This window comes from Dermacentor albipictus, chromosome 10 (assembly GCF_038994185.2).
Source record: "Dermacentor albipictus isolate Rhodes 1998 colony chromosome 10, USDA_Dalb.pri_finalv2, whole genome shotgun sequence".
Classification (NCBI taxonomy): domain Eukaryota; kingdom Metazoa; phylum Arthropoda; class Arachnida; order Ixodida; family Ixodidae; genus Dermacentor; species Dermacentor albipictus.
Window position 1 is genome coordinate 96,882,447 of NC_091830.1, and position 27,911 is coordinate 96,910,357.

The window sequence follows — 27,911 nt, forward strand, 5'->3', positions numbered from 1 at the left end:
AGTGCTTCAGGTTCGTTGACGACTACCTGGTAGTTATCCCCTCCCAAAACAGTCCCAAAAAAAAAATTATTGGAGATATTCTCGCCGCTTTTGATAAAGAAGGAATGGGTCTCAGATTTACTCATGAACTACCCAGTAATAACGAAATTCAATTTTTGGATTTGCAGTTAAGACTAACAGCGCAACACATTTGTTGGCATTATAACCCCAGGACTAGCAAACCAATTCTAAACTATGCCTCGGCACACTCAAAACTTGTGAAAAGAGGAATTGCTATGACGTGTTTGGGTTCCGCACTTAGAAAGTCGTGCCACCACCTCGCCAATCTGAGCTTTTCGCAACAACTCAATCGTCTAGAGAAGGCCGGTTATCCAAAATGCATTATTCTATCTATATGTGAAGGGCTAGTGAAGAGAATAAAGAAAGGGGACGCACCCCAAACACAGATCGAAAAAGTTAAAAAGTAGGCAGTCATCCCTTATGTACATCAGATGGGGCATGGGTTAAAAAAGACAGCCATGAAATATGGCGTTCAAGTAATCTTTTCAGCAAAGAACTCCTTAAAAAAGATTTGCAATCTTGTTAATAGGCCTAAACAGCCGTCCGAAGCTACATGCAGCGTCAAGCACTCGGGGCAGCTTGTGGCATGCTCGGTGGGAGTCGTCTACGTCATCCCTCTTTCGTGCGGCAAAATGTACTTTGGGCAGACGGGACGCTGCCTTAACATCCGCCTTAGGGAGCACCAAGGTGCGATCAGGAATCAAACAGGTTCGAATCTCGCCGCGCATTGTAGAGTTTGCTCATGCAAACCCATGTTTGAACAAACAGAAATACTTTATAAAAATATGCATCAAATTAACCGCGAGATTGTAGAGGCCTACTTCATGCATGTGAATTCAGGCGCATGCGTCAGCCAGCCTTCTATCACTCTACAGGATAAAGAAGCTGAGTTTTTGAATGGCAAGATAGGATAACACCCTTGTAAACGTCATTTTACACGTGTTTACGTTTTCTGTATAATATAGTCCGCTGCTTGAAATAATAAACCAGTTGTTAGTCTCCGCTCGTGTTGGGTTCTTCCTTTCGTCCTTGTCCGGGTTGCGCTGCCCACCCACAGGAATATACTCTAAGAACAGTTTACACCCTTTGGCTTGCCCCTTCTGCCACACAAAAATAAACGTCATCTGCCTTGATGCGTTTCCTTTCTTTATCGCTGCGAGCCCGCAACTTTCCTGTAACGAACGGCACGCGCGTTATCAGTATAGAACAGTTTACACCCTTTGGAGTGCCTCTTCTGATAACGCGCGTGCCGTTCGTCACGGGAAAGTTCCGGGCTTGCAGCGATAAAGAAAGGAAACGCATCTAGGAAGATGACGATTATTTTTGTGTGGCAGAAGGGGCAAGCCAAAGGGTGTAAACTGTTCTTATGGTATCTTCGACTGGTCGCTTCCATCCTCCAAATCAGAGTCGGGCAGATCCGGCGTTCCCCGAGCTCAGAGGTAGAGGACGAGCGCGCAAGTCGAACGTGCGACTCGCTCTCGCAGGGGGCAGTGGCAGATGCTAAACCACGTGGCTACTATCAACGTCCGATGTTTCGCTTATCGAAAGCTCCCGGCGCTGCCGCGAAAACCGGCGGACGCGCCGGCGGGACGAGCGTTCGTCGCAGTGGCCTAGGTTGCCTAGGTTACGGTGGGCTGTCGCCAACAGCAGCGACGCGGCTCTGCGATGACGTTTCAATTTCGACGACTGCTCCGACGACAGGGCTCGGAGCGCCTCAGAGCGTTCGAAGATGGAGGAGAGCAATCGAGAAGAACCAGCCGAACGCAGGGCGCGCACCCTCTTTCAACCAGCCGAAGACAACGCCGCTCGCGAGAGCGCTCCAGAGCGCTCAGAAACGACCAGTCGAAGATGGCATTAGAGTGAACCGCTCCCACGCATCAACAAATCTCCCCGATTCAAACAAGTGCATTCTTTCTATAGGCAATTTCACATTGTCTACAAAGCCTTTATCATTAAGTAATTTGTTGTTGAGATTCCACAACTTCCACGAAAAATTTGACCTAATTTTTTTCACGCCTATTGAAAACATTACGACACTGTGGTTAGTAAACGCTACCAGTTTAACCTCATAACTGTTGCAAAGTGGTACAAGCACGTCTGCCGCGCATGCTCTGTCTAAAGGGGAGTGGCAATCACGTTGGAAATGTGTATAGACAGTGCCACTTCCGTTTTGCAGTACATTTCCGAAATCATCTAGGCCACACTCTTGCGTAATCGTAGATAAAATCAAAGCACTTTGATCCCGAACTGGCACTCGCTTGCTCCTATCTTCCTTCAGGCATACGCAGTTAAAATCCCCGAGCAGTATCACTTTTCTTCCACATTTTAAATATGGTCCAACACTTGCAAAAAACCTAAGACGATCTTTAACGCTATTTGCCGCATATGCAGAAATGACGCGCCATTTCTGAAACGAAAACAGAAAATCACAAACGACAATTCGGCCGTCTTCACTATTATAAACATATTCTTCCACAAGGCCTAAAGAACTACGCAATAAATTGCACATCCTCCAGAAGTGCCAAGGTAATGACATACGCAAACGTTGCACAAAAACCTAAATGGTTCGACCATGCGATCCGTTTGCTCCTGACTTTCAACGTTGGTCTCCTGAACAGCTATGAAATCAAGGTCATACTCGCAGAAGACACGACTGACCTGATATTGGCGTCGTCTAGACCGTAGGCCCCGAATGTTCAATGTGGCAACCCGTAACGCGGTTCTAGATTGCGAAGTCCGCGCACCAGTAGGAACGGACCGCATGATTCCTACCTCACACATTGGCTGGCGTCGCCGGTGCAAAACCTGGAAGGACTTGCGGGTATACACGCACGTGGCGTGCGCCCGCCACACACGTCACGTAATGCTGAAGGCATTCTGGCCGTGTCCTTTTGCGTGTATGATTTTAAGGCCCTTGGTTGTAGTACAACCTTCGTTGCTATGAGGGTGGCTTCGCCGGCGGGCGAGTGCCCGCTCCGATGTTAGGTATGGGCTCAGTGCTAGGTCGCCTGGCCGAGGCCACCTTCGTCACCGGCTCATCCCCTGCGCCGTTGCCTGGTCGGCCGCCGTCACGAGCGACCACTTCAAACGGTCGCTTTGGAGTTGCGCCACTTACGCCTGCACTCACGACGTGCATGTCTTCTGGCTGGCTGTTTGACGCACTGTTTGACGCGCTGGCTCGATACAATGCCTGAAATCTCCCGCGTTTCCCACATTCTTTTTTTTTTCTCCGTCGACAATTTACAAAGGGGCGTCTGCACGGGCTCCCCCATTCTGCTGCTAGCTGCTTCCTCTGCGTCAACGTGGTCCATGATGTGCTTCAAGACTCGGTCCGCTCTAACAGTACCTGCCACATTGGCATATGTCTGAGTGCATTCGTTGTCTTTATGACCACAGCGCCTACACTGAACTATCAGCGGTATTTGAGAGTCACGTTTAATATTCCCCGTTCGGCGACACCGCAAGCACAGTGGCGCTCGGCCTGGCACAACCAGAAGTGTTGTCATACCACCCACTCGAAGCTGATGTGGTAGGTCCTCGATAGTCACTCCGGTTTTCAGTTCCAGTGCTACGGTACGAGTCGAAGTTCCCTTGTCCGTGATATCATGGACGTGCCATCGCTCCTTCGATACTTGTGTCAACTTCCCGTAGGCCGCAAACGCGGTGCGTACATGTTCATCTGGTACATAATGCAAAAGCCAATGTAGCTTTAGCCGAACGTCTTGCTTATTTGGGTCGATAACAAGGCATCGCCTCTCCTTTATTGTGACGTCACCAACCACCAAAGCAAGCACCTCGGGCAGCATTCCCAGACCAACCTTCGTGTCGCGGACATCTTCCCCACGATAAGGTCGTGCCCTGATATCTCCGTGTAGATAAACAGTATTTGTAATACACGCACCTTCAGGTAACTGTGGCAGAACGACTTCATATCCTTGGTTTTCTTCGGGAAAAAAACTGTTTCCAAGACCCATATGGGCCGCTGTATCCGCTCCATCGGAGCTCATGGTGACACAACCCTTCGCTAGCGCGTCCGGAAGTGGAATCCACAATACTAACGAGGAGACATGCGAGGTGTCAGCTAAAGCGGTATAACCATGATTTGAAAAAAATCGCAAAACCGTTGGCGCAACCATGCCCGCAAGTGGGAAAAAATAGAGACAGCTACTTGGGGGGATCGCCCAGTGCGCCGCAGCGTGCTCCTGCAAACAAGAAGGACAAAAAAAAAAAAAAAAAAACTCCCCGTCGGGGAATCGAACCCCGGTCCCCCGCGTGACAGGCGGGGATACTGGCCACTATACTAACGAGGATTTTTTTCTCTTTATTGCCGGATTTCTCCACGTAGAATGGACAGGAATTCTTGTTGGAATTCCACATTACATACACATAAGTTGCATTAAAAACGAGACTCGTACTTTGCCTCGTGTTGTTAGGTTAGTAGGGCTCTTGTGTTAGCAACTGATCAAACACAGGTAGCCATTCTGGAGGATCGGGAAGTGTCCTGTAGACGTCGCGGACGTACATGACAGCCTCTCTGAAGTACACTTTTGACGGTTCTGATTTAACATTCTCGTGTCTTACATCCATTCGCGTCTTCCATACACTGTGCATTGTCAACAACATCAGGAGATCACACGGCACGTCTCCTGTCTGATCAAACGGCAGAAATCGAATCCCGTGAGGTGTAAGTGGAAGTTGCTTTTTGAGTGTCCGTTGTAAAATGTCCCACAGAAAAACAGAGTCTGAACAGTCTAAAAATACGTGCCCGATGGTTTCGGGCCTATTGCATATTGTACAGTCACTACTCCAAGGGACGAAAATACCTTTTTCTTTAAGCCAGGGTTTTACAGGGAGCGTGCCGGTGTGAAGAAAGAAGAAAAACGTCTTGGTCGACGCTCTAACAGGCATCTTTTTAACGCGACTCAAAACATTACGTTCTCGTCCTAGTACATATAAGGAACGATAGATCGGCACAGGACACATCACATCAAGCAAGTCTCTGTACAATTTTTTCTTTGTTACATCCGAGAGATATTCAATCGAAAAGTGGCTTTTCAAAAATCGAAAAGCATCAACGACTTCTTTCAAAAACCCTTTCAATGATTAGTAGAATACGATGACACTATGTATTCGGGTAATGCCTGGCTCAAAAACACTTGACAAATACTCTGCAGGAAAGCATCGTTCTGTTGCCTCAAGAAAAAGAACCGTGTAACAACTTGCTTAAGAAATAAATGGGATAAGCCTAGCCCTCCGTTTTTTAACCAACTGAAACAAGTTCAGACGGCTAGTACGCTCCCAGTTCGACCCCCAGATAAAAACAGCAAACAGTCTGTGTAACTTTAGCACAGACATTGTTGCCATGCAAAGCACTTGCATCATATAGAAAACTTTTGTTACCATGAACATATTACACACAGTTGCACGTGGAAAGATTGAGAAATCGCGTCCGCGCCATTTTGTTGTTTGGGATTTAACCCGGTCAATTTCACCCGCCAATTGGTCTTTGTTTCCGCGATAGTGTTTCAATGGAATGCCAAGGTATTTGCCCGGCGTATCAGTAAACCTTATACCTTCGAATTGTGTCGGCCTCTCGTCCCATTCGCCGTGCCAGAATCCTAGGCACTTCTGCCAACTAATGGCGCTTCCAGTTAGGCTGCAAAGTGTTTTTGCTTCCTTAATGGCACTTTCGATGCTTTTTTGAGTTCGGCAAAAGACTGCGATGTCGTCTGCGTATGAGAGGATTTTAATTTCGTGCGTTAGGAAGCGATAGCCGCATATCGTTTTGTTGTTCAGAATCTTTAAACAGAACGGTTCAAGATATATGGCGAATAGCAGGCTTGAGGCTGGGCATCCTTGGCGCACACTAGACCTTACTGGTATTCCTTCGCTAAGCTTTTTGTTAATGATGAGCTTAGTAGTACAGTTTTTATATGCCATTTTCAGGCCTTCACTTATTATGCTGCCTACGTTAACTTGTTCTAGCACTGCGAACCGTATGCTATGTGCGACTTTGTCGAAAGCTTTCTCTAGATCTAGCTGAAGCATTGCTATCTTTCCGGAAAAAGCGTCACAACCTTCTAGCATGCTTCTGGTGGTATGTATGTTTGTGAATATGCTTCGTCCTTTAATCCCGCATGTTTGATGAGGGTCAACTATAGCTGTAATTACTGACCTAAGTCTTCTTGCTACTACTTTCATAAAGATCTTATAATCTACATTTGTCAAACTTATGGGCCGATAAGATTCTACTGACTGCAATTTGGAAGGTACATCGGTTTTAGGAATTAGAACTACGTGACTTAGTTTGAACGATGGAGGCATTTGTTTAATATTGCAGGCTTCTGCTATAACATGGTATAGTATTTCTGCTACTTCATTCTTAAAAACATTACAGAACGCTGATCCGAGGCCGTCTGGCCCAGGCGTCTTTCCTTTTCTCAAATCTTCAATTGCTTGTTTGATTTCATCTCTAGTAATTTGTCTTTCAAGCTCTAGTTTAATATCCTCGACAAGCCTTGGCATTTGCTTAACATAGTTGTTTATAAATATGTCATTTACTTGCACTTCTGTGCCGAGCAAACTACGGTATAGCTCTACAAATGCTGTTACAATGACGCTCTTATCTGTCGACACTTCCTTATGGTAGAGAATTTCATTTATTTCGTTTTTTGTTGCATATCTTTTTTCTTCACCAATCGCCCTCTTAGTTGGTCTTTCGCCTAACCAAAGCCTCTCTGAACGCGCTCTAATAACAGCGCCTTTATATTTTTCTTCTTCCATCTGTTCCATCTGTCCTTTAACAACTTCGACTTCACTTTTAAACAAACCCGGTATTGTAGTGTCTGCATTCAAAAGGAAATCAAGTGTGCACTGTAGTTCCTTTTCCATTTGTTTTTCTTTATGTCGTAGTATGCATGATCTGTCTATTGCACTTAGTTTAACTTCGTACTTGAATTGTTCCCAAGCCTCGATGAAATTTGTGTGACTCGTGGACACTATTTCCAATTTCTCGCGTACTATTTGGACAAATGTGTCGTCGGTTAAGAGCTGTTCATTTAATTTCCACAGTTCCCAGTTGAATGCAGAGACTTCGCGCTTTCTACCTATTTCAAACATTACGAAGCTATGATCACTAAAACTAACATGTTTCACGGCATAGTTGCAGCACATAGACATAACATCCGAAATGATATAAACGCGATCTAATTGTGCGTGGCTTTCGCCCTGAAAGTGAGTAAATAGCACGTGATTTCGACGGAATATGTCCCCTACATCAACAAGGCCACATTCATCCACCAACGCCATAAGCTATAGGGCACTTTTGTCTCGTACTGGTTCATTCTTAACTGATTCTTCGGGCATGCAAATACAATTAAAATCGCCAAGCAAAATTAGTTGCCTGTCACACTTTAGAAAGCCAGTGACACAACCAAAAAAAGCTTTTCTTTCTGAAATTTGGTTCGGCGCGTACACACATATAATTCGCCATTGTACTTGGTTTAAATAAAAGTCGCACAATGCTAACCGTCCGTCATCAGAGGTGATAACACCCTCTTCAACGATTCCGATACCTCGTTTCAGAAAGATAGCACAACCGCCAGACTTTCCAACGGCATGGCAAACACAAACGTTGAAATCTAATGCGTAAGTTTGAACCATGTGGTCCGCTTGCTCCTCGCTGTCTATTTTCGATTCTTGTAAGGCTAGAATATCGATGGTATTTTCTTTTAGCATACGTCTTAATTGCACTTGCCGCTTTCTTGCCGTGAGACCACGCACATTCAGTGTGCCTATTTTTAATGCCGATAAGGACGTCGACTTCTTATGCCATCTTCGACTGGTCGTTTCTGAGCGCTCTAGAGCGCTCTCGCGAGCGGCGTTGTCTTCGGCTGGTTGAAAGAGGGTGCCCGCCCTGCGCTCGGCTGGTTCTTCTCGATTGCTCTCCTCCACCTTCGAGCGCTCTGAGGCGCTCCGAGCCCTGTCGTCGGAGCAGTCGTCGAAATTGAAACGTCATCGCAGAGCCGCGTCGCTGCTGTTGGCGACGGCCCACTGTAACCTAGGCAACCTAGGCCACTGGGACGAACGCTCGTCCCGCCGGCGCGTCCGCCGGTTTTCCCGGCAGCGCCGGGAGCTTTCGATAAGCGAAACATCGGACGTTGTTAGTAGTCACGTGGTTTAGCATCTGCCATTGCCTCCTCCGAGAGCGAGTCGCACGTTTGGCTTGCGCGCTCGTCCTCTACCTCTGAGCTCGGGGAACGCCGGATCTGCCCGACTCTGCTTCGGGGGATGGAAGCGACCAGCCGAAGATAGCATTAGAAAGCGAAAGGGCAAGCGGACCGCTGGGTGATTGTGCTGAATTGACAGGATGCACACTTACACAGTTATATTGCTCTAATTCTGAGTGCTTCGTCAAGCATGGCGAAGCCGGGGCATTTTCCTTGTCGGTAGGCATGGCGACGTTTCGTGCTGCGCGTCCCGCTCCAGTCTAGCGGTAAAGTGGTCTCTCGGACAGCGCCCTCCGCTAACGCGGAGGCCCTGTCGGTGTAGTCCTCCTGTCTGGGGGCACGTTGGGCTTCACCTTCAGGGGAGCCCTACGATGGGACCCTGCTTTTGGGGGCGGTTCAGCGGCGTTGACCTTCTCGCGGTTGTCGTCTTCTATGGTGATTTCCCGTGGTCTCTTTGAGACGGCGACGCCAGGCTTGGTTTTTCCTTCTTCGGAGTTGATGCGCTCCATTGCAGTTCCGCTCTCTTCCGTCTCGACTGTTTCGCTAACGGCAGCACAGTTGCTATGGGTTTTCTCAGCCTCTGGCCTGTTCTGTGGTTCGTCGTTCTTTCCATTTATACTAGACGCAGATTTCATAGGTCGCTTGTTTTCGGATGGGACAGAAGGCGTGGCACCCGACGTTGTCGGCTTTCCCCCTCCACTGACGGTCTCCTCCGCGTCGACTTGGTCCATGAGGTGCTCATCGACGGTGTCGCTTCGCCCAGTTCCGGTCACACTGGCGTAGCTACGCGCGCATTGACTCTCGTCGTGGCCATAGCGACGACAGAGGTTGCAACGCGGGACTCGGCACTCGCGCCATATGTGAGCGCTGCCATGGCACCGGAGGAAGAGTGGGGGTCTGCCTGGGACGTGCACGAGCGCATGGTCTTCCCCGACGCGGAGTTGATAAGGTAGGTCCTCCACGGTAACGCCTACCTTCAGCCGTAGGGACACCAGGCGCGTGTGGGAGCCTTTGTCGTTGCAGCCTGCAACGCGCCACTTTTCCCTCGAAATTTCGCTGACCTTGCCAAAAGGCGCCAGGGCACCTCTGACTTCGTCGTCCGGAGTCGTATGTAGAAGCCAATACAGCTTCATCCTGACGTCTTGATTTCGAGGGTCTATTACCATGCATCGGTGGTCCTTTACGCTGAAGGTTGGAGCAGACAAAATCTTTTGTTTGCCCTTTTCGTCCTTGAAAGTGATGGCCTAAACGTGGTTCATCTGATAGGCGCCGAGGGCCTCCACTTCGAGCATCAGCTGCAGATAGTCAAGTGCCTCACGGAAACGCTCGACTCGGTAGGGCCTCGCCTTCACGTCTCCGTGCAAAAAAACAGTCGTTGTAACTGTCGATCCTGTAGGTAGTTGCGGCAAAATAACCTGGTAGTCATCCTTCGGTGTGTCGTTCAACCTGAGACCGCGGCCCTGCTGGGCCGCTGTAACCGCCCCTTCGGAGCAAAACATTCCGCGACCGTTCACTGCGGTGGCCGGAACTGGAATCCCTATAATAACGAGGAGACATGCGAGGTGTCAGCTAAAGCAGTATATACACGATTGGAAAAAAAAAATCGCAAAACCGTTGGCGCAATCATGCCCGCAAGTGGGAAAAAATAGATACAGCTACTTGGGGGGATCGCCCAGTGCGCCGCCGCGTGCTTCTGCAAACAAGAAGGAAAAAAAAAAACACTCCCCGTCGGGGAATCGAACCCCGGTCTCCCGCGTGACAGGCGGGGATACTGGCCACTATACTAACGAGGATTTTTTTTGCTTTATTGCCAGTTCTCAACGCTTTCACATACTCGTACATCTTATGAGCAACACATCCAAAACAAACAAAATAAATAAAATATTCCACGCTTCATGTAGAAAAGGAAACATTCTGTAATAAAGCGACCAGCTCAACTTGGCTGACTTCGTCTAGTAAAATTCTTTGAGGAATGCCAATGCTTCAATCCTGGGTAGCCAGTCAGGTACAACAACTTCGCTTTTTTTACTTCAATAAAGCGTGACATGTGTTCACGGAAATGCAGGCGCGCAGGCCGTGCGTCTGGGTCACAATAGAAGCCCTCCATTCGGGCTAGCCATATACAGTAGAGGCCTGTGAGCATGATGAGGTCAAATGGGACGCCGTCCTCATTATCTAATGGCAGAAATCTGATGCCGTACGGATCCAGCGGAAAATCTTTCATTATGGTTCTTTGGAGGACATCCCAAAAGAACACCACCACCCAACAATGCAGGAACACATGGTCTACTGTTTCAGGTTTTTTGCAAATGAGGCAATTGGAACACCACGGCATGTAAAAACCGCGTTCTTCCAAAAACGTTCTCACTGTCAGAGTGCCCGTGTGAAGCTTGAAGAAAAAAGATTTCACTCCTGGCTGCACATCCATTCTTCTTACGCGTTTTAAAACATTGTTACCTTGACCTCCACTGTATATGGATCTGTACATAGGCACTGGAAAAATAACATCACACAGGTCACTGTACAATTTATTTCTTTTAACACTGAACAGATAGTCATTCGAGAACCGTACTGTCAAAAAGCGGACACTCGCTACTATCTCTTTAAAAAAAGCGAATAGAGTACCAGGCATTATTTGACTGCTGATAACAAACTCTGGTAACGCATTACAAAGTCGCACTTGACACACCGCTCTTAAGAACGGGTCCTTGACGTCACGAAAGAAAAAAAATCTATTTACGAGCTGTCGCACGAAAAGGTGTGCCAGACCCAAGCCCCCATCTTTCACTCGCCGAAAAAGATTCGTACGGCTGCAGCGTTCCCAGCTGGACGCCCAAATAAAGACAGCAAAAACTCGATGGAACTTCTGCACACACACTCGCGAACAATACAACACTTGCATAATATACCATACTTTACAAACAAAAAATAAATTGCACACTGTCGCTCTGGCGAAAATTGAGAGATGAGCCCCTTTCCACCTCTCCGCCTTTTCTCGTGTTTCTTTCACGTTTTCCAACCATAAATCATCTGTTTTCTTATAATTTTCAAGTGGAACGCCGAGGTACTTTACTGGTGTTTCAACCCATTTCACGTTAGCAAATCTGTTGGGGGCTGACGGCCACTCGCCATGCCAGAACCCCAGGCACTTTTCCCAATTCACAAGGCTCCCCGTCACTTCCCCAAACCTTCTTACTGCCGCAGCAGCCTCCAGAAGACTCTCTTTTTCCGTACAGCACACAGCTATATCATCAGCATACGTCAAGAGATTTACCTCCGACGCATGCAATCGGAAACCATGAACCCGGTCATTTTCCATAATTGCTAGACATAACGTTTCAATATAAATACAAAATAAGAGCGGACTCGCTGGGCACCCTTGACGCACACTCCGCTGGACCTCAACTGGGCCCCCCAATCTGTTGTTGACTATGAGGCGCGTTTTGCAGTTTCGATACGCTATGGATATACCGTCTGTGATGATTGAGCCTAAATTAACATGTTCAAGTATGGCAAAAAAATGGCGTGAGGTACACAATCGAATGCCTTTTCTAGGTCAAGCTGAAGGATTGCGACAGCCGACCGATAGGCATCACAACACTCAAGTACACACCTCATAGAATGAATATTAGTAAAGATAGAGCGACCCTTAATACCACAGGTTTGATGGGATCCTACAATCTGCGTTATAACTGTCTGAAGTCTGCCAGCCAATATTTTCATAAATATTTTATAATCACATTTAGTGAAATTGGTCTGTATGAGGTCACAAGTCTTAGCTTATCCTTTTGCTCTGTTTTTGGAATGAGCACAGTATGTGCTTGGGTGAATGACAGAGGCAACATTCCCAACTCAAATGCCTCATCAAAGACATCTTTCAACTCAGAGGAAAGGTCATGTTTGAATGCTTTATAAAATGCCGCGCTCAGACCATCCGGCCCGGGCGACTTGCCAGGGTTAAGATCATCTATCGCCTTTTCTATTTCTGCTATTGATATCGGTGCTGCGAGAACTGCTTTTCTTTCTTCTGGCAGCCGCGGCATGCGTTCTAAGAATATTGTTTTAAAACCTTCCACATCTACGGATTTATGGGCAAACAGCCTTTCATAGAATGGAAAAAACGCTTGGCCTATGCCCTCTGTATCGGTTATCTCAACACCGTTTTCCTCTATCACGTCGATGTGCTTGCGGCGAGCATGGTCCTTTTCGATTCCCAGCGCTCGCTTTGTGGGCGTCTCCCCGGCAGCCCAAGCCTCGGCTCTGGCCCGCACGAGCGCTCCCCGATAGCGTTCTTCGTCCATCACTTCGATTTTCTGTTTTATGCTACGGATGTCGTCTTTAAACTTGCCCGGCTCTCGACACTCAAGCTTAACGAGCCTTTCGATCATCGTTCTTAAATTTCTTTCTTGGACTTTTTCCTCATACTTAAGGCAGCTAGATCGCTCTATGGCTTTCATTTTGACATGTTGCTTTAATAAGTCCCATTGTGCGCCAACACTGGGCATCCGTTCTGTTTTCATATCGTCTATCGCCTCTTTCACAGCTTGAATAAAACATTCGTCACTCAGGAGCTTTACGTTTATTTTCCACAAATCCCATGAAAATGTGTTTTGTTTTTCCTTGCTTCCCATCAGACATTTAACTAGACAGTGGTCCGAGAACGACACGGGTTCTACATGATACCGGGTGCACAATGGTAATATCTCGATCGACGCATAAATACGGTCAAGGCGAGCGTGACTCAGTCCTTGAAAATGCGTAAACTGCACTTCTCTCGCTCCTTCAAGACATTCTGCTACATCATCTACATCATGTTCTGCAATTAACCATGACAATAGCTGGCTGCTTCTATCTTTATACCCGTGCTCGTTGCTTCGGTCCCGAGTGTTCAAAACGCAGTTAAAATCTCCCAGCATAAGAACATGTTTGTCTTTACTCAGATACTGCGCAATGCTAAGAAAAAATCTGTGCCTCTCTTCTGTACCGTTCGGCGCGTAAACACATATTATCCTCCAGTTAACCTCACTATAATGAAAATCAACAACGTCCAATCTGCCACTTTGGCATGAATGAACATTATCTACAACAAGGCCCGCTAACTTTATCAAAAATAGTAGGCATCCCGCTGACTTGCCCACCGCATGACTCACTGCCACATAATAACGAGACGTTAAGCGAAGCATCATGCATGCTTCGGGTCTCCTCCTCCCCTTCAACTTTTGTTTCTTGCACGGCCAAAATGTCGAGGTCGTGGTCCGCCAACAATCTTTACACTTGGTTCTGCTTTTTCTTTGCGGCCAGGCCTCAAACATTTAAAGTTGGCAAACTAAACGACAGATTGTGTGCAATGTTTTTTCAATCGAGGTTGTAGGACCCGAAGCATGACGCTTACCTCGCACGTCTAGCGTACCGCTAGACGCCTTCGGATCAGCCCGGTTGCCCAGTGTCTTGGTGCTGCTTCGGCAGTTCGAGAGTGGCCTTCCTCTCCGTTTTGACATTTGGCCGTGGTTTAAGGCTGGGGCGTCTCCCCGTGGGCGGCTGCTGGTCGGCAGTTCCTTCAAGCGGCCGTTTGACGGCCGGGCTAATTCTGGCGTTGGAGGCCTGGCTGTTTGGCATACCGGTCTTAGTTGACTCAGCGTCGAAGCCTTCTGTTTGAATGCTTTCCATTGTGTCCTCGTCCGCGGGCGGAGGTGATGTTGCGGGACCGGTCTCTGCTGCTGGCAGCTTGGCTGTAGTCTCCGTTGTCGACTGGCTTTGCTTGCCTTCCGGTGTCTTTTCGCTGGTCTGCTCCTTATGGGCTTCCAGGTCTCCGCATCCTTTCGCTGCCTCCTCGGCTTCGGTCACATCCATCAGATGCTTCTCGGTGTACTAGTTCACACCTTGCCCAGTAGCTGTGGCGTAGGACCGCGTGCACTGACCGTCTTCGTGTCCATATCGCCGACATATCGTGCACCGGGGTACTTTGCAGTCTCGCCGGACATGTCCAGAGCCCTGACAGCGAAGGCACTGCATTGGGTGACCTGGAGCAACCACTAGTGCAAGTTCTCCAGCGACCCGTACCTGGTGGGGTAGGTCCTCCAACTTCAACCCAGTTTTCAACTTCAACAGCACCGTCCGGGTGGTCGAGTTCTTGTCGTGGACTCCCGGAACGCGCCAACACTCGCGCTGCACGTCTACCACCTTTCCAAAAGCGGCAAGCGCTGTACGCACGTCATCATCAGCTACACCATGAATAAGCCAATGAAGGCGTAAATTCACTTGCCGATCCTGTGGGTCCACTACGACGCAGCGACGCCCCTTTACTGTCATTTCCTTCAAGGCTAGTAGCTTCTTGGTAGCGTCTGCATTGGGCATGGTAACCGCCCAGACGTGGTTAATCTGGTAGGCACCGAGTGCAACAACTTCCAGCAGCATACCGGCCAGAGCAAGAGCGTCCCTGAAATCTTCGACTTTGTAAGGCCGTGCTCGCACGTCGCCATGCAGAAATACCGTATTGGTGACCATGCGTCCTGTTGGCAGTTGTGGTAAAACAAAAGGGTAATCTTCTCCTTCTTGGTTCCTGTTACCGCGGCTAGCAAGGGCCGCAATCGCCGCTCCAACGGAGCTCATGATTCAGCGTCCGTCACGCTCGGTGGCCGGAAGTAGAATGACTGGCCACTATACTAACCAGGAGACATGCGAGGTGTCAGCTAAAGCAGTATATACACGATTGGAAAAAAAAAATCGCAAAACCGTTGGCGCAATCATGCCCACAAGTGGGGAAAAATAGATACAGCTACTTGGGGGGGATCACCCAGTGCACCGCCGCGTGCTCCTGCAAACAAGAAGGAAAAAAAACACTCCCCGTCAGGGAATCGAACCCCGGTCTCCCGCGTGACAGGCGGGGATACTGGCCACTATACTAACGAGGATTTTTTTTTATTTATTGCCTGTTAGCGATACAACACGAAAAAACATGGAATGACTCAATTCACAATTTTGAATTCAAAGGAAAAGCACATTCACAATGAAATGAGGCGATAAAATCATCGGCTGTATTACACGTTATACAGCTTGGTTAAAGGTATTTTGTTGTCGTGAGATGGTCAAAGATCCATAGCCATTCAGGGGCTCGCATAGAGACTTATATGCGTCACGTACATATACAATATTTTCAACAAAATACTCTTTTGCTGGTCGTGCAACTTGGTCTGCATTTCTGACCGCCATTCGCTTCCTCCAGAGACTGTGCATGCACAACAACATTATTATGACATACGGAACTGTCTCTGTTTGCTCAACAGGCAGAAACCTTATCCCGAAAGGCGCTAATGGGAAATCTTTTTTGAGAGTTCTTTGTAAGATGTCCCATAAGAATATGGAATCCCAGCAATTCAAGAAAATATTGACACGTGTACTTATCTTTATCGGGCGACCACGTTTCGCCGCTTAACAACTGTAATCGCGCAGCGATGGACGCGCCTGCATGTATCCGACGTTTCTGGAAAGTTATCGATGCTTCTACCCGGCTGTCTGCTGTCGCCGAACCTTGTGTTATCTGATTTCATCGCGTTACTCGAATGGTGCAGAACTTTGTGGAAGGCACGCGGGTCCGAACGATTAGTCTGGAACATTCGACGACTGCTCTATAAAAGCCGACGCGCTTGACCCGCTGATCAGATTTTCGACGATCGCCGAGCGTGTTCGCCGCCATCGTTGCGCTTTAAGTGTGGCCTGTTTTGTGGGCACAGGTTCGCCCAATAAAATCTAGTTTTGTCTTTCACAGTACTGCTACTGTGTTCTTTAACGTCACTACCACGTGACATCTGGTGGAGGTGCTAGTGCGTTCATGTACCGAACGCCCCCGCAAAGTCGCGATCCAAGCCCAAAGCCCGAGGACAAAACTAACATCGCCGAAGACCAGCGTGCTAGCCGCAGACTGCAAAGACTGCCCCCAGAGCACGGACTTCTGCCTGAAACGACAAAGAAGATAGTGATCAAGACAACCCAAATGGCTGCCCCAGTGTCCCCCGTTATCCTACAGCAACCTCGGGACCCACCAACTTTCCATGGAGCAGCAACTGAGGACCCGGAATACTGGCTGGAGACGTACGAGCGAATCGCGACTTTCAACAACTGGGACTCCGACGACAAGTTGCGGCACGTATACTTCGCCCTAGAAGACGCCGCCAGAACGTGGTTCGAGAACAGGGAGTCGACATTGACAACATGGGACCTGTTCCGTACCGGCTTCATGCGCACCTTTACAAGCGTCGTGCGCAAGGAAAGGGCCGAAGCCCTGCTGGACGCCCGAGTGCAACTACCGAACGAGAACGTTGCCATCTTCACGGAGGAAATGAAGCGTCTCTTCCGCCACGCCGACCCGGATATGCCCGAGGAGAAGAAAGTCCGCCTTCTCATGCGTGGTGTGAAGGAAGAACTTTTCGGCGCAATGGTACGAATCCCACCGAAGACCGTAGAAGAGTTCCTTCGCGAGGCAACCAGCATCGAGAAGACACTCGAGATGCGAAACCGGCAATTCGACCGCCGCACGAACGCGACAAACTACGCCGGACTTCAGTCACTGGCCACCGACGACCTGCGCGAGACTATCCGAGCTGTCGTGCGGGAGGAGCTACAAAAGCTGTTCCCATCATCACAGCCTCAGGTGGCTTCGATTGCCGATGTCGTGCGTGAGGAACTCCAACAACAACTTGGAGTAGCCCCTGAATCGCCGCAGCCCGAGCCGCAAGCAATGACCTACGCCGCCGTCGCACGCCGTCAAGGCCCCCCTCCGCGACCGCGCCAGGGCCCTGTCACGCCGCAGTTCCGTCGTCCGCCGCCGCCACCGCCAGCACGACCACCCGTCGCCCAGCGCACCTACGCGAGGAAGACAGACGTTTGGCGTGCTCCTGACCACCGCCCGCTCTGCTACCACTGCGGAGAAGCAGGTCACGTCTACCGACGATGCCCGTACCGAGAGATGGGACTGCGAGGTTTCGCCGTCAACGCGCCGCGTCCACAGCTTGGAGAGCGCCCACGTGACATCGCCGATTACCTCGCCGCCACTCAGTGGAGCCCTCGACGACCGTCCCGTTCGCCGTCACCAGGCCGCTACCTGTCGCCGCAGCGCCGACCGTACACCGGCCCAGGCCGGGGCCGCTCTGCGAGCCCATATCCGGAAAACTAAAAGCAGCAACCGATGGAGGTGCGGTTGCTGTTCGTCGAACTGACGAAGATCCTCCGCCGCCGACGAATACGACGACGAAACGATCTCGACGACATAACAACGACACGCCGCCGTCCCGACGAAGTCAGGAAGGCAAGACTACACCGACGAACGACGACTTGACGACGCGACGTTCCAACTTCAGTTCAACACGACGCAGCCGTGATCCGACGCCACGACCTAACTGCAACGCCAGACAAAGAACCACCGACCTCGACGTGCTTCTCGACGGCCACGCAGTCACTGCCTTAGTCGACACAGGGGCTGATTACTCCGTCATGAGTGGACACATCGCCGCCCAGTTGAAGAAAGTTAAGACTACGTGGGAAGGCCCTCAGATTCGAACCGCTGGAGGACACCTCATCACTCCGACTGGGATCTGCACGGCAAGAATAACCATTCATGACCGGACTTACCCTGCCACCTTCGTTATCCTCCAACAGTGTTCACGAGACGTCATTCTCGGTATGGACTTCCTCAACCAACACGGCGCAGTCATCGACCTGAAGTCGAAGTCAATAACACTGTCGGAAGATCATGCGATACCGCCGGAGAGCCCTCGTAGTCACCACGCCTTGAGTGTGCTCGAAGATCAAGTGAGCATCCCGCCTCGCTGCAGCATTGTTATTTCGGTCAGCACCGAAACACCCGCTGACGTAGAAGGCGTCATCGAAGGCGACCAACGTCTACTGCTAGACCGTGAAATTTGCGTCGCAAGAGGGATCGCTCGACTGCATGAAGGGAAAACTGAAGTGTTGCTGACAAACTTCAGCCAGGAGTTCAAGCACATCAACAAGGGCACGACGATCGCGTACATCGAGGAAATTCTGGAAACAAGTAATGCGTTTGTCCTCTCGGATTCCGCCGCATCTACCCCGACGACTATGGTTCCCGAACCAGACTACGACATTAATCCAAATCTCCCTATGATTAAGCAACAGGAGCTCAGAAGTCTGCTCCGACGATACAAAGGCTGCTTTTCGACGTCATCGAGGATTCGACAAACACCAGTCGCCAAGCATCGCATAATCACCGAGGAATGCGCTCGACCACTCCGTCAGAGCCCTTACCGCGTTTCGCCGCGAGAACGCGAAGCTATAAGAGAACAAGTCGACGAAATGCTGCGCGACGACATCATCCAGCCGTCGAAAAGCCCGTGGGCATCCCCTGTTGTCCTGGTGAAGAAAAAGGACGGAACCCTGCGTTTCTGCGTCGATTATCGTCGTCTGAACAAGATCACAAAGAAGGACGTATACCCACTCCCACGTATAGACGACGCATTTGATCGGCTCTGCAACGCCAAATACTTCTCGTCCATGGACCTCAAGTCTGGCTATTGGCAAATAGAAGTAGACGAAAGAGATCGCGAAAAGACCGCCTTCATCACCACAGACGGCCTCTACGAGTTCAAGGTTATGCCATTCGGACTGTGCTCGGCGCCTGCAACGTTCCAGCGCGTGATGGACACGGTTTTAGCAGGATTGAAGTGGCAGACCTGTCTCGTATACTTGGATGACGTCGTTGTCTTCGCCGGAAATTTCGACGTTCACCTTAGGCGGCTTGCAACAGTATTAGAGGCCATCAGGTCATCAGGACTTACTCTGAAGCCGGAAAAGTGCCGCTTCGCTTACGAAGAGCTTCTATTTTTAGGCCACGTCATCAGCAAATCTGGAGTCCGCCCCGACCCGCAGAAGACAGCTGCCATAGCAAAGTTCCCGCAGCCCATCGACAAGAAGGCAGTGCGTAGATTTCTTGGCATGTGTGCCTACTACAGGCGATTTGTCAAGAACTTTTCACGCATCGCGGAGCCGCTGACGCAGCTAACTAAATGTGACGTCGAGTTCAAGTGGGAAAAGCCGCAGGCCGACGCATTTCAAGAACTCAAACGACGCATGCAGTCGCCGCCCGTACTTGCGCACTTCGACGAGCACGCCGATACCGAAATCCACACTGACGCCAGCAGCCTAGGCCTCGGTGCCGTCCTAGTCCAGAGAAAGGATGGACATGAGCACGTGATAGCTTACGCTAGCCGGTCGTTGTCAAAAGCGGAAGGCAATTATTCTACAACCGAAAAGGAATGCCTCGCCATCGTTTGGGCTACAGCGAAATTTCGCCCTTACCTATATGGCAGGCCATTCAAAGTCGTCAGCGACCACCACGCCTTGTGTTGGCTAGCGAATTTAAAGGATCCCTCTGGACGGCTGGCACGGTGGAGCCTCAGACTACAAGAATACGACATCACTGTAACATACAAGTCCGGACGAAAACACTCAGACGCCGATTGCCTATCACGTGCCCCCATTGACCCGCCGCCCCAAGATGACGAGGATGACGACGCCTTCCTTGGAATAATAAGCGCGCAAAACTTCGCCGAACAACAACGAGCGGACCCGGACCTTAAAGGCCTCGTCGATTATTTGGAAGGGCACACCGACGTTGTCCCCAGAGCATTTAGGCGCGGATTATCTTCCTTCACGCTTCAAGACAGTCTACTCGTGAAGAAGAACTTCTCACCAGTCCGCGCCAATTACCTTCTTGTCGTCCCGTCAGGACTTCGTCCAGAAGTATTGCACGCCCTACATGACGATCCGACCGCTGGACACCTCGGATTTTCCCGGACACTATCGAGGATACAAGAAAAGTATTATTGGCCGCGCCTGACCGCCGACGTCGCCCGTTACGTCAGAACATGCCGAGACTGTCAGCGACGCAAGACACCGCCGACAAGGCCAGCCGGATTACTACAGCCAATCGAGCCTCCTTGCCGACCATTTCAGCTGATCGGGATGGACTTGCTGGGACCCTTTCCGACGTCAATAACCGGAAATAAGTGGATCGTCGTGGCGACGGACTACCTCACCCGCTTCGCTGAAACAAAAGCACTGCCGAAAGGTAGCGCAGCCGAAGTGGCGAAATTCTTTGTCGAAAACATCCTGCTGCGGCATGGCGCCCCAGAAGTCCTCATCACCGACCGAGGCACGGCCTTTACAGCGGAGCTCACCCAAGCCATTCTAAAATACAGTCAGACAAGGCACAGGAGGACAACGGCCTACCACCCGCAGACGAATGGCCTTACGGAGCGGCTGAATAAGACCCTCGCCGACATGCTAGCGATGTACGTCGACGTCGAACACAAGACCTGGGATGCCGTCCTGCCGTACGTAACATTCGCTTATAACACGGCGGTACAAGAAACAACACAGATCACGCCATTCAAGCTGGTCTACGGCAGGAATCCGACGACGACGCTCGACGCCATGCTGCCGCACGTCACTGACGAGGAGAACCTTGACGTCCGTACCTACCTCCAGCGCGCCGAAGAAGCCCGACAGCTCGCCCGCCTGCGGATCAAGAACCAGCAGAGGACCGACAGCCGACACTACAACCTCCGACGACGCTTCGTCGAGTACCAGCCCGGTGACCGTGTTTGGGTTTGGACCCCTATACGCCGACGAGGACTGAGCGAGAAGCTTTTGCGTCGCTATTTCGGACCGTACAAGATCATCCGACGTATTGGCGCACTGGACTATGAGGTCGTGCCAGACGGTATTTCGCTATCACAGCGGCGCCGCTCACGACCTGAAATAGTCCACGTTGTGCGACTCAAGCCCTACTACCAGCGTTAATGAACTTTGGGGCTTCGCGACTTTGTTTCTTTTTGTTGTTGCTTATGTTTAATAAGTGTCCTTTTGTGTTTCGCTCTCTTTGTAGCATCGGGACGATGCTTTTTAAGAGGGGGGTATTGACACGTGTACTTATCTTTATCGGGCGACCACGTTTCGCCGCTTAACAACTGTAATCGCGCAGCGATGGACGCGCCTGCATGTATCCGACGTTTCTGGAAAGTTATCGATGCTTCTACCCGGCTGTCTGCTGTCGCCGAACCTTGTGTTATCTGATTTCATCGCGTTACTCGAATGGTGCAGAACTTTGTGGAAGGCACGCGGGTCCGAACGATTAGTCTGGAACATTCGACGACTGCTCTATAAAAGCCGACGCGCTTGACCCGCTGATCAGATTTTCGACGATCGCCGAGCGTGTTCGCCGCCATCGTTGCGCTTTAAGTGTGGCCTGTTTTGTGGGCACAGGTTCGCCCAATAAAATCTAGTTTTGTCTTTCACAGTACTGCTACTGTGTTCTTTAACGTCACTACCACGTGACAATATGCTCTATTCTCTCTGGCTTTTTACAAATGATGCAGTTGACGCTCCCAGGCACAAAGATACCTTTTTCCTGGAGCCAAGGTTTGACAGGTAGTGTGCCGCAGTGTAACATAAAGAAAGTTTTTGTAGAAGCCTTCACAGGGAAACCTTTTACACGCTTCAGCACATTCTGCTCTTGTCCTAAATAATATGCTGAACGATAAATTGGTGTAGGGCACATGACATAAATAAGGTCCTTGTAAAGCTTCTTTCTGGAAACATCTGACAGATAATCTACTGAAAAATGCGCTCTCAGAAAACGGACACTATCAACAACTTCACGCATAAATCCTTTCACAGCTACATTTCGTAGCGGGTGTGACGTAACAATAAAATCAGGCAATGCATCACACAATCGCAGTTGAATAACAGTGCGCAAGAACGCGTCACTTTGGTCGCGAAAGAACACAAATCTCGACACGACCTGTTTCAAGAACAAATGAGATAAAACTACACCTCCATTCCCCACCGCATGAAATAAGTTTACACGGCTCATCCTTTCCCAACCAGATGCCCACAAAAAAACAGCAAATATTCTGTGCAATTTCTGCACACAAATCATTGACATACACAACACTTGTAACATATAAAACACTTTCGCTACCACAAACAAGTTACACACCGTCGCACTGGTGAAAATAGACATACTTCGTCCGCCCCACTTTGATGTCTGCTCTTTCACTTTTTCAGTTGGCTCTGCCCACTGGCTCGTTGCATCTTTATAATGTTGAAGCGGAACACCAAGGTAGCTGGATGGCACAGTTGTGAACTTTATGCTTTCATAGCATTCTGGCTTATCTTCCCATTCTCCGTGCCAGAAACCTAAACACTATTGCCAGTTTATGGCACTGCGAGTAAAGCTACAAAATTCTCTGGCATCTTTTACTGCTTCTTTAATGCTTGTTTTGTCTCCACAAAAAATTGCAATGTCATCTGCGTAAGACAAGATTTTAATTTCATGCGTGAAGAAACGGAAACCTCGTATATTCTGGTTGTTCTGCACTTTAAGACAAAAAGGTTCCAAGAACATTGCAAATAATAATGCTGAAATCGGATCTCCCTGTTTCACCCCAGTTACAACTGATATTCGATCACTTAATGTCTTATTAATTATTAGATCGGTAGTACAATCAGTGTAAACCATTTTTACCCCATCTAGGACCATCTTGCCAACGTTAGTATATTCCAGTAATCTAAAGATCGCCTCGTGCGCTACCCTATCAAAGGCTTTCTCAAGGTCCAGCTGGACCATCGCCACGTGCCCGCATACCATATCACAGCACTCCAGTACACTTCGAGCTGTATGAACATTCGTAAAAATTGTCCTCCCCTTTATGCCACATGTTTGGTGTTTACCAACTACCAACGTTATTACACTTTGCAGTCTTTTAGCTAACACTTTCATGAATATCCTGCAATCAACATTTGAAAGACTTATCGGCCGATATGCTTCCACCGAAAGTAATTTCGAGGGGTCATCTGTTTTAGGTATTCCTACAATATGGCTTGTTTTAAAAGATGGAGGCATTCCACGGCTGTCATACGCTTCATTAATAACATGGTAGAGTATTTCAGCCAATTCCTGTTTAAAAGCTTTGTAGAATGACGCGCCAAGGCCATCAGGCCCAGGCGACAAACCTACACTTAACTCTTTCATTGCTGTTTCGATTTCATTTACACTAATGGGAGCTTCCAATGTCTTTTTCGCATCGTCGTCTAACCTCGGCATTAGTGGCATAAATTCTGTAAAGAAGCCTTCGTGTACAGGTATCTTACACCCCAGCAAACCCGTGTATCTTTCAACAAATGCTTTTTGAATCACATTTTGATCAGTCGTGACTTCATCACGATAGCAAATTCTTTTGATTTCGTTCTTTGCGCCGTAGCATCTTTCGTCTCCCAGTGCACGCTTGGTTGGGGTTTCCCCCAGCCAGAGCCGTTCAGCCTGAGCTCTTATCATGGCCCCTCTATATTTTTCAGCTTCCATGGCTTCCATCTTTCTTTTAACTTCTTTAATCTCTTTTGAGAACAGCCCAGGTATTGTGGTTTCAGCGTTTAAAAGATAGTCCAGAGTATTTCGCAGTTCTTTTTCTTCTTGTTTAGATTTGTGCCACAGCGCGCATGCTCTATCAATTGCAGTAGTTTTAACATCGATTTTAAATTGTTCCCACAACGCACCAATCCTGTCAGACTTATCAGAGTTAACAGCTTCAATTCTTTCTGTCACTGCCCGCATAAAAGTTTCATCATGTAGCAACTTTTCGTTAAGCTTCCAAAGATTCCAATTAAACTGTGAAGTTTTTCGTTTCGTGCCTATTTCAAACATGACCAGACTATGGTCGCTGAAGCTTACATGCTTTACCATGTATTTGAAGCATAATGGCATAAGGCTTGCTGAAATGTATGCGCGATCTAACCTGGCATGACTCGCACCTTGGAAATGCGCATACTGCACACAATTACCACGGAGTACATCCCCCACACCAAACATGTATTTTTCTTGTGTAATTGTGTTCAATAGATCAGCGCTCACATCTCTAATAGGTACATTTTTGACTGTGCCCACAGGCAAGCATACACAATTAAAATCGCCAAGAAGCACAACTTTCCTTTCACAAGACAAAAACGGTTCAACATACTCGAAGAAAACCTGGCGCTCCCTCTCTCTATTCGAGGCGTAGATGCGCAAAAGGCGCCACTCAGCTTCATTAAAAGAAAAATCACACAGGACTAGCCGACCATTTTCACTGGTGAGGACTGCTTCCTCTAATATTCGTATACTATTGCGCAAGAAGAGGGCACATCCTCCGGACTTGCCAGCAGCATGACGCACACAAACGTTATATCTTGCTTTAAAGGTCTCGACCATCTGGTCTGTTGCTTCCTGACTCCAGATTTTTGTCTCCTGAATAGCCAAAATATCTATGTCATTAACGAGCATCAGGCGACTAACTTGCACTTGCCGTCGTCTTGCTGTCAATCCCCGTACATTCAACGTTGCAATACGAAGGGCAGAAAGATTTGGGTCCATTGTCTTATTTTTTCTTTACAATACCTAATACGCTACGCAAAAACAGGCGAGGGAGACTTACATCACTGGTCAGTGTGCACAGGAGGCGGATTCGTCCACACTGGTAATTAGCCCGGCTTCTACCTTGAAGACACTCAACTCAATCAAAGTCTCAACATGATTGTCCTCGTACATACAGTTGAACAAGAAGGCAAAAAAGTACCCCCGTTAACGCGGAGGCACTCGCGGCCCTTGCAACCGGTCTGGTGGGACCGTCGGCTTGGGCTTGAAGCTGCTTCTACGAGTGGTCGTTGACTTTAGCGGTGGTGGTCCCACAGCGCTCGTTGGGTCGGAGCAATCCTCGCCGCTAGCCACCTTCTCATGAGGTTTCTTAGTAACGGCTGTTGCAGGTTGACTTCCTTTTGACTTTTCGGTAGTGTCTCGTTCTCCGAGTCATTCTGCGAAGCCGATGCGCCACCTCCGAGATTTGTTTCCATCTCGGGAGTACTTTCGGGTGTGCTTGGGTGGGCCGGTTGTCGTTTTTCGTCCTCCGTTCTTACTTCATTGTCATTTTCAGAAGACGATACAGGCGGGTTCTCTTGCCTGCTCGCCTGATGCCCACTTCCCACAGAAGCTTCTTCGGCGTCGGCCTGGTCCATAAGGTGCTCTTGCACAATGTCGCTTCCGCCTGTTCAGGTTACATTGGCATAGCTGCGTACACACTGGCTCTCCTCGTGGCCATAGCGACGGCAGGCACCGCAGTGCGGTACCCGGCACTCGCGCCGTGTGTGACCGGTGCCGTGGCACCGGAGGCATAGCGGCGCTCTACCAGATACGAATACAAGTGCGTTGTCTTCGCCTATGCGCAACTGGTGCGGCAGGTCTTCGACCGTCAAACCGGACTTCAGGCGCAAGGACACCAAACGTGTGTGCGAGCCCTTCTCATAACAGCCTGAGACACGCCACTTCTCTTTGGAAATTTCAATAACTTTGCCAAAAGGTGCCAAAGCCGTTCGAACTTCGTCGTCGGGCGTGGTGTGCAGGAGCGAGTGAAGTTTCATCCGCACATCCTGTATGCACGGGTCAATAACGACGCACCGGTGCTCCTTGACGCTGAACTCCTCGAGTGAAAGTATCTTTTTCTTTGCGTCTTCATCCTTGAAGGTTATCGCCCATACATGATTCATTTGATAGGCCCCAAGGGCCAGCACTTCCGGCATAAGCTGTACTCTGACAAGCGCATCGCGAAAATGTTCTACGCGATACGGTCTTGCTTTTAAGTCTCCGTGCAAAAACACTGTCTTAGAAACCGTCATACCTGAAGGCAGATGAGGCAAAACAAGCTGGTATTCCTGTGTAGTCGACTCCGTAAACCTGATTCCACGGCCCTGCTGGGCCGCTTCAACCGCCCCAACGGAGCAAGACATTCTGCGACCGTACCGTACGGTAGCCGGAAGTAGAATCCACTATACTAACGAGGAGACATGCGAGGTGTCAGCTAAAGCAGTATATACACGATTGGAAAAAAAAATCGCAAAACCATTGGCGCAATATTGCCCACAAGTGGGAAAAAATAGGTACAGCTACTTGGGGGGATCGCCCAGTGCACCGCCGCGTGCTCCTGCAAACAAGGAAAAAAAAAACACTCCCCATCGGGGAATCGAACCCCGGTCTCCCGCGTGACAGGCGGGGATACTGGCCACTATACTAACGAGGATTTTTTTTTCTTTATTGCCTGTTTTATAACAAATACACGATTCACAGCTATTCTCCGCTGCGATTACAAAACAAAAAAGACAGTTCAATGTGCGGGTGTACCTTGTCGTTTATTTTTGGTTTAAAAAGGCTGAATGTTTGCAAGCTGTTCAAATGCTGTTAACCACTCAGGTGGTTCGCTGAGCGCATTAAACGCTTCGCGAATGTACAATACATTTTCAGCAAAATATTCTTTGGCCGGTTTTGCGTCAACATCCTCATTACGCACCGCCATTCGTGTTTTCCACACGCTGTGCATGCAGAGTAACATCACCATATCACATGGCACGCCTTCTGTCTCTTCAAACGGTAAAAAACGGATTCCAAAAGGTGTTAAAGGAAATTCTTTTTTTAGTGTCCTTTGTAGAATGTCCCAAAGGAAGACTGAGTCCCTGCACTCCAGAAAAATATGCTCCATTGTCTCCGGTTTCTGACAAATCTGGCAATTCACACTCCAGGGTACAAAGATCCCCTTCTCCTGCAGCCATGGCTTGACAGGAAGCGTGCCAGTGTGTAGCATGAAAAAAATTACCGACGATTACGTTACTTCCTAATGCGAAATTTGAGCGCAGCAAATAAGCCTGTAAACTGTCGCCGGAAAGCATTTGTTGCACCCTGACTGTTTGCGAGCCTTTGTTTGCGTTTGGCCTCGGCCTCGGCCGCGCGAATGGTAGAGTCTTCTCTGCGACGGCGATGAGCTTCTGCTTCAGCCTCGCTTACTGCTGGTTGCTCTCGACGGTGGCGATGAGCCTCCGCTTCCGCGGTGCGAACGGCAGGGTCTTCTCGGCGGCGGCGATGAGCTTCTGCTTCAGCCTCGCTTACTGCTGGTTGCTCTCGACGGCGGCGATGAGCCTCCGCTTCGGCGGCGCGAACGGCAGGGTCTTCTCGGCGGCGGCGCTTAGCCTCTGCTTCGACGACGCGTACTCCTGGATCATCTCGACGGCGGCGACGGTAAGCTTCTGCTTCGGCAGCACGCACCTCTGGATTCTGACGGCGACGGCGCTGGGCCTCTGCTCTGGCAGCTCGTTTAGCAGCAGCAGCAGCAGCAGCAGACGGAGGACTTCCATCGGTCGTCTCGCTCATGGCTCAGAAAGAACTGGCAGATAATTTCTCAGTGGCGAACGGCAGCGGCAATTTCGGCTCGGGCGGTGCACATATACAGATCCGCCGCCACCGATCTGGCTCTCTGATTGCCACCGCACAGGGCGAACGGCAGCGGCAATTTCGGCTCGGGCGGTGCACATATACAGATCCGCCGCCACCGATCTGGCTCTCTGATTGCCACCGCACAGGGGTTGCATTGGAGGAGGAGCGAAGAAAGGAATTAAGTTCGAGCCGGCGCTTTGACAACCGGAGACTCGCAGGAAGAGGGGGGAGGGGGCGGCGTGTACACCCAGCGGCAAACGATGGGGGCAGAAGCGCGCGCAGCAAGCGGACAACACGATAAA

General features: G+C 49.5%; 4 non-coding genes across 4 annotated transcripts; all 4 read right to left on the minus strand.

The window, feature by feature from the left end:
- Positions 1–4,298: 4,298 nt before the first annotated feature.
- TRNAD-GUC (transfer RNA aspartic acid (anticodon GUC)) lies at positions 4,299–4,370 on the minus strand. Its single transcript has one exon. It is a non-coding gene; the product is annotated as a tRNA-Asp (tRNA).
- A 5,639-nt stretch (positions 4,371–10,009) lies between these two features.
- Positions 10,010–10,081, minus strand: TRNAD-GUC (transfer RNA aspartic acid (anticodon GUC)). Its single transcript has one exon. It is a non-coding gene; the product is annotated as a tRNA-Asp (tRNA).
- A 5,046-nt stretch (positions 10,082–15,127) lies between these two features.
- TRNAD-GUC (transfer RNA aspartic acid (anticodon GUC)) lies at positions 15,128–15,199 on the minus strand. The gene has a single exon. It is a non-coding gene; the product is annotated as a tRNA-Asp (tRNA).
- Positions 15,200–26,353: 11,154 nt separating this feature from the next.
- TRNAD-GUC (transfer RNA aspartic acid (anticodon GUC)) lies at positions 26,354–26,425 on the minus strand. The gene has a single exon. It is a non-coding gene; the product is annotated as a tRNA-Asp (tRNA).
- Positions 26,426–27,911: the final 1,486 nt, after the last annotated feature.